Genomic DNA, 7,000 nt, shown 5'->3' on the forward strand with positions numbered 1-7,000 from the left:
TTCTCTTGAAACGTTCCGTTAGGCCGTTCGTCTGAGGATGGTAGGCTGTTGATGTGCGGTGTACCATGCGGCATGAATGTAGGAGCTGCTGCAGAACTTCGGACAAAAATACGCGTCCTCTGTCACTCAGGAGCTCCCGTGGTGCACTATGACGAAGAACAAACCGGTGCAAGATGAAAGTTGCAACGTCACGAGCGCCAGCCGAAAGTAGTGCTGCCGTTTCGGCGTACCTTGTCAGATTGTCGGCAGCCACAATCACTCATCCATTACCACCAACAGAGCACGGTAGCGGGCCGTATAGGTCAATCCCAACACGGTCGAATGGGCGTGCAGGACATGGCAAAAGCTGCAGTTGATCAGGTTAATGAGGGAATGTCTTGCGCTTCTGACACTGGGAACATGAGTGAATGTGTTTGCGTACAAACGTGTACATACCCCGCCAGTAGTAACGTTGGCGGATCCGCTCATACGTCTTTAGCGCACCAGCGTGTGCGTGTTGCGGTTCAGCATGAAAATATTTGCAGATATCAGACCGCATATGGCTGGGTATGACTAGCAGCCATTTACGACCCGCCACTTGATAGTTGCGACAGTATAACAGGCCATCTCGTATGGCAAAATGCGTTGCTTGGCGACGAAGAGCGCGCGGGTAACCAGAATTAGATGCGTCAGAAAGCATATTCAAGAGCGAGGCAATCCGAGGGTCCTTCCGCTGTTCGGATGGCATGTCTGTGACGGTGACGGCAGAGAGGGGAAGGTCCAGGGCTGATATATCTGTATCATCAGATTTCACGGGTGATCGTGTAAGCGCATCTGCGTCAGAGTGCTTTCGCCCCGATCGGTAGACGAAGCGTATGTCGAATTCCTGGAGGCGTAGTACCCAACGTTCAAGGCGACCGGAAGGATCTTTCAGTGAAGCCAAACAACAGAGTGCGTGATGGTCAGTTACCACATCAAAAGTTTGGCCGTACAAATCGGGGCGAAACTTGTTTAACACCCACACAATCGCGAGGCACTCTTTTTTCGTAACAGAATAGTTGGCTTCTGCCTTAGTGAGGGCGCGGCTGGCATAGGCAACCACATACTCCGTAAAACCTGGCTTGCGTTGCGCGAGTACTGCACCAAGGCCGACGCCACTTGCATCCGTGTGTACTTCGGTTGGCGCAGTAGGGTCGTAATGGCGCAGTACGGGTGGTGAGGTGAGGAGTTGGCGCAGTGTTGCGAAGGATTCGTCACAGGCTGCTGTCCAATTCGAAAGATCTGCAGGGCCAGCAAGAAGTTTGGGGAGTGGAGCAATGATGGAGGCAAAGTTCCGGACAAACCGACGAAAATAGGAGCACAGGCCCACAAAGCTCCGTAGTTCTCTAACTGTCGTCGGCTTAGGAAATTCGGCAAGACTACGAAGCTTGTCTGGGTCGGGAAGGATGCCGGCTTTCGAGACGACATGGCCAAGTATGGTGAGTTGTTAAGCCCCGAAGTGACACTTCTTCAGGTTAAGCTGAAGCCTGGCGTTTGTAATGCACTGTAGAATCTTACGCAGACGAGTGAGATGCGAAGTGAAATCGGGTGAAAAAACCACAACGTCATCAAGATAGCACAAGCATATGTTCCATTTAAGGCCGCGTAAAATGCTGTCCATCATTCGCTCGAATGTGGCAGGCGCATTGCAGAGTCCGAATGGCATTACGGTGAAATCATAAAGGCCATCCCGTGTGATAAACGCCGTTTTTTTGGACGATCAGACTCTGCCATTGGAACCTGCCAATAATCCGAGCGAAGGTCAAGCGAGGAAAAGAATTCTGCACCTTGGAGACAATCGAGAGCGTCGTCTATGCGTGGAAGAGGGTAAACATCTTTCCTCGTAATGTTGTTTAGGCGCCTATAGTCTACGCAGAACCGGATTGAACCATCCTTTTTTTTGACGAGTACAACTGGGGAAGACCAAGGACTACAAGACGGCTTGATGACTCCACGCTGTAGCATGTCGTCTATATGTTCTGCAATTACCCGGCGCTCCGCTGGAGACACAGGATAAGGGCGCTGGTGCAAAGGAGTACCCTTCCCTGTGCCAATTGTGTGTACAATGGTGTTCGTTTTTCCTAGCACCGCTTGGGGAAAGTCAAACGAACGCTTGAATTCGTGCAACTGGGTAACAAGCTGCTCCCGTTGAGCCGGAGCGAGATGGCTGTCAACAGAATGGTGAAATGCATCGGTAGACACGCTGTTCGAGGCAAAGTGGGGAACCAACGCGTTCAGCTTCATATTCGGCTTGGTGTCGAAGAAATCGGCAGGAGCGATAGTACCTTCATTGATAAGCTGATTGTGGCCGAGCGTCTCGTTGTGGCGCAAACTGAGGGGGCATGAGTTGAGATTAGAAATAAATGTCCCGGTAGTGTCTTGACAAAGCTCAAGAACGGCGAATGGCAGTCATGTGTGGTGGCGACTACCGAAGATGTCAGATGGCGTGAATAGGACGGTAGCGTCAGAAAGTAAAACACAGCAGGCAGGGACACACTGGGCGCTGAAAGAAGGAAGGTCTATGTCCGTCGCGACGACAAGGTTAGCCACACTAGATACGGCCGCATCAACAGAAGGCACATCACGAAACGGTAACAGCTCCACTTCGGCCCGAGGGCAGCCCACGACGGCGTGATGATCTGATAAGAAATCCCAGCCTAGGATGACATCGTGGAAACATGAAGTTAACACGTGAAATACAATGGCGTACAACACGTCTCGAATAACCACTTTTGCTGTACATGCCGCGACGGGCTCAATTTGTTGCGCGCTCGCAGTACTAAGAGAAACCACGGGAGAAAGCATCGTCACTTTACGAAAAGAGCGGCAGAGTTTCTGACTAATCACTGATATCGCGGCACCGGTATCGATGAGTGCGAGTGTTCGTACACCTTCGACGATTACATCGATAAGATTGGCGGGAGACAGGCGAGGACATAAACGATTAGACGATGACGCACAGCTCGTGCCTCTGGAGCTGTGGCAGTCAGTTTTCCGTCTCAATGGACGTGGGTCATCGACGCATAGGCGATACAGAACGACGACTTGCTGAAGGTGAAGGCGAGCGACAAGTAGAACGTCTAGAAGCGAATGTTCGGGCGCCTGAAGCAGTTTGCGCATCGCGTTCGTGAACTTCAGGTGGCACGTGAGGCGCGTGGTATGGAGGCCGAAACGAATAGTCAGGATATCTTGGTGCGTTAACTGCGAAGCGCTGACGACTTAGACGTGCAACGTGACCTGAAATTCCACAAAAGTAACGTATGGGCCTGTTGTCAGCAGTGCGCCTAGGATTTCCGGCGTGCTGCTGTGTAGCTAGAAACGGAGCGGTGGACGGTCGCACAGGTTGTGGCGTATACATTGGCAGACGAGATGGAGGAATTATCGCGACGGCCGCGTAAGTCAGTGGCGCAGCAGCAGGCGTTGGTGGAGAGGCAGGCGTAGGTAATGGCAACGCCTCGGAGAACTGCTTCTGAATAGCCTGTCTGATTGTCGGCGTTAGGCGGTTTGTTGGTGCTTCGGTGGTCGGCAGATACGAGAGACACGAAAGCTGTCGTGCGACCTCTTCGCGTTCATATTCTTTTATCTGCTCCAGCAGGGAGCTGTCACCACCGACGGCCAGGGCAGCGAGAGAGTCGTCTGCTGTCGTCAACCTCCGAACTCCTGCACGTTGTTTCCGAATCTCTTACAAGCTCTGGCACAAGGTCACGTGTTCGGTTACGGTACTTGGGCCCTTTGCTAGCAACATTTGATAGGCATCATCGTCTATGCCTTTCAAGATATGCCTGATCTTGTCATGTTCGGTCATCTCAGGGTTAAAGCGCCGGCATAAATCGAGTACATCTTCAATATAGCTAGTGAAGTTTTCGCCCTGCCTTTGTGCATGTCCGCGTAGGCGCCGCTCAGCACGCAGCTTGCGCACTGCGGGGATATCGAACACAGCTGCGAAAGTGGTCTTGAAACCGGCCCAAGTGATAAATTCAGTACGGTGGTTTGTGAACCACGGGCTGGCGACGTCTTTGAGATAAAATGGAACATACTCCAATTTCGATAAGTCGTCCCACTTGTTGGCGGCGCTCACCTTTTCAAACAGCTGCAACCAGTCCTCCCCATCTTGGTCCTCGGTGCCGCAGAAGAAGCGCGGTCTCGTTGGCGCAGGGTGGTAGGCACGATGACCAGTTGAGATTGGGCCGTGCTTTGCTAGGTGGTGCCTTGCTCGGTCGTCTGATCAGGCATTGCTGATGCAGTGAGCCGCTTCCGGCTTTGAAGTTCCAGGTTTGCGTACCCCGCACACTTCCACCACTTTGCAAGGGGGTTTAATAGCGACGCCAGGTAATAGGCAGACAGCCGGTACGGAAACAAATGCTCGGGCAGTCCAGCGTCCACAGCTCGTGCACCCGCTCGCGCTTCGCACTCAGCGATGGTTCCACTAAACATTGCCTTGCGAATTCCCCACTACAGATGTAACTATGTCTCCTGAACACAGCTATCACTGTGTATAGAAGTAAGAGGCGTTCTCTGTGTGTCGTTATGACCTGAACTTTATCTTCTAAGGATTCTCACCGTGATGTCATCTTCGACAAACGACTGCTTGGTGCCCAGATATACGAGTAGAAGTATGCAGCACACCAGTCCTAACAGCAGAAGAAACAGGCTGGTTAGGAAAATGATGGTCCAACGGCGCTTCTGGTTCTCCTCTCTGACAACCTGCGGAAATCCACAGTGGTTGAGGACAGGATTCGGAGACCCTTGGATCACCAACGTAAATATCAGAAACGACAAGTTCCGAAGATGTTGGAAATATTTTCTGGTACCGATACTTCTAAGCCATTACTTATTATGCAAAAACATTGACTAACGAACAACGGATGAAGTTAAGTTAGTTTATGTAAACGCAAGGTCTCCTTTTAATTACCAGCTAGGTCATTTGAGCTGCAAGCAGAGGAATTCATTGAAAAATCAAATGAGGGACTCCGCAGATGGTGATGCCCATATTGCTGGTAATATAGACTATATTCCGTAAGACACCTGGGCACTACCATCTTGGGCTGTTCAGCCGGTGTTTTCTTGTTTTTGTATATCATGACATCCAGTAAAAGGTCATGAAACATTGTACACACCAACTAAGCCCCTTTTATGCGTGTGCGTCTACCGTAAACTGTTATTTTAGTTCTTTGACATACAAAATAGAAAGGATAACAGCTAATATGGCGGATCCAAAAGCTCTCCGCTGAATAGATTGTATGAATTTCCTCTAGATCCAGAAACATTTTGATGTAAAGCAGGGGAGCAAGAATAAATAAGGGGCCTCGCGGCAAGGCCTCGTCAATGACGACTAACTGCGATCTATCTTTCTATCTATGTATTTATCTATCTATCTGTTCATCTATCGGTCTATCTATCTATTTATGTATCTATCTATCTAAGTTATCTATTTAGTGTGTATGCCATAGAGTTTCTAAAAATTACCAAGAGGGTACAATGGCAGTGCGATTCCTCAGCGACCATGAGAATAATGGGTAGTGCACGGATCTGCCTATCCTTCGTACTCGCGGGCGACGATTCGCACTTGTGACTTCCTTTATTGCTCTATATCGGTTTCATTTCGAAAGAAAGAACAAACCCTTTTGAACTTCGTGACCCGATTTGAAAAGGTAAGCCTAAAAGTTTGAGCTGGTGTGTCGCAACTGCTAAAAATTCGCCGATAGTTGTTTTGTGACAAAGTAGCTTCAAGCCAGGCGAAGCCTGAAGGAACGTAAATCCTGTACTATCCATAATTCTCATACTCGCTGATGCGCCATGCGTTGCAGCTCCCATATACACTAGTGCCAGAGTTCCCTCCAGTGTACATATAGGAAACTCGATGATGTACTCTACGTGGCGCAAAAGTATGCATTTTATATTTTTATATAAAATGGTGTTTATTTTACCTATAGCGAATGCATGATTTCAGCTATAAGAGCAACCGTATATTTAAATTAAATACATTTTTATTCAATTACATCGGCCGTTAATCTCCGATCAGATGTATTATTTCCCATCTAGACTAGTTGAGTATGTTTCTTATCCTAGTTCTTGAAAGGCTATTACGTTTCCTTTGGTTCCCTTTTCTGTGAGCTGGTGTGCCTTCGAGCTAGGCTTGCGCATGTCGAGTTGCACCTGTGTAGTTTGCCAGCTGCGCGGGCCTTCTTAACCGCAGTATGCAGTAAATAAAATAAATAAAATATAATAATTAGATAAATTTGCCGACGAAGACTAAATACATTTTAGGAAGGGCGTACTATCATGAGACTGCCCTAAGTTGGGCGATTGGTTATAATGTGACGCTACATGATGAATAGAGATGCTTGCGTCACACGTACTTGCTGGTGCGAGCGCTTTTCTCTGTAGATGCGACAAACGTGTTCCCCACTCCAATATCACACAACAGTTAGATTTGCTCCTTCGTGCTGCTTCTGTGTGGCAAGAAACAATACCTCTGCGTCACAGAGCAGCGCATGCGGAAGCGTTGCAATTGCGCATCCCCATTGGTTGCCCGCGAAACGCCATGAACGGTGACGGGCTATCTCAAAACACCATGTCTTTCACAGAGCTAGCATGGCTGCCAACCTTGTGAACACGAGGACTGCAAGACGCCGCTTCTCGGATCCGTACACAGCTGAAAAAAATCTAGATATCATTTCCGCCTCATATGAGAGGCTCGAGGCTCTCTTGCCCATCACCGCAAAGCACACACGAAGGTAAGGCTGTGGGAGAGAGCACAAAAAGGCTAGAGGAGAGGCTGGTGAACAGCTTGATCGGGCGAATCTCGCAGGTACTGATGAAATATATGAGGCGTTGGTTGAAGTTATTGAACACCACTACTCGTTGCGAGGGGAAACCAACGCCTGCTATGTGTTCCCTAATGGTCGTTCGCGATTGTGCGCAGCGTGAGCAAGTAAGAAACTTGGAGTTAGAACCAATTGACGCTGGCGGGCGTCGCAGG

Source organism: Rhipicephalus microplus, unplaced genomic scaffold (assembly GCF_043290135.1).
Source record: "Rhipicephalus microplus isolate Deutch F79 unplaced genomic scaffold, USDA_Rmic scaffold_35, whole genome shotgun sequence".
In the NCBI taxonomy this organism is placed as follows: domain Eukaryota; kingdom Metazoa; phylum Arthropoda; class Arachnida; order Ixodida; family Ixodidae; genus Rhipicephalus; species Rhipicephalus microplus.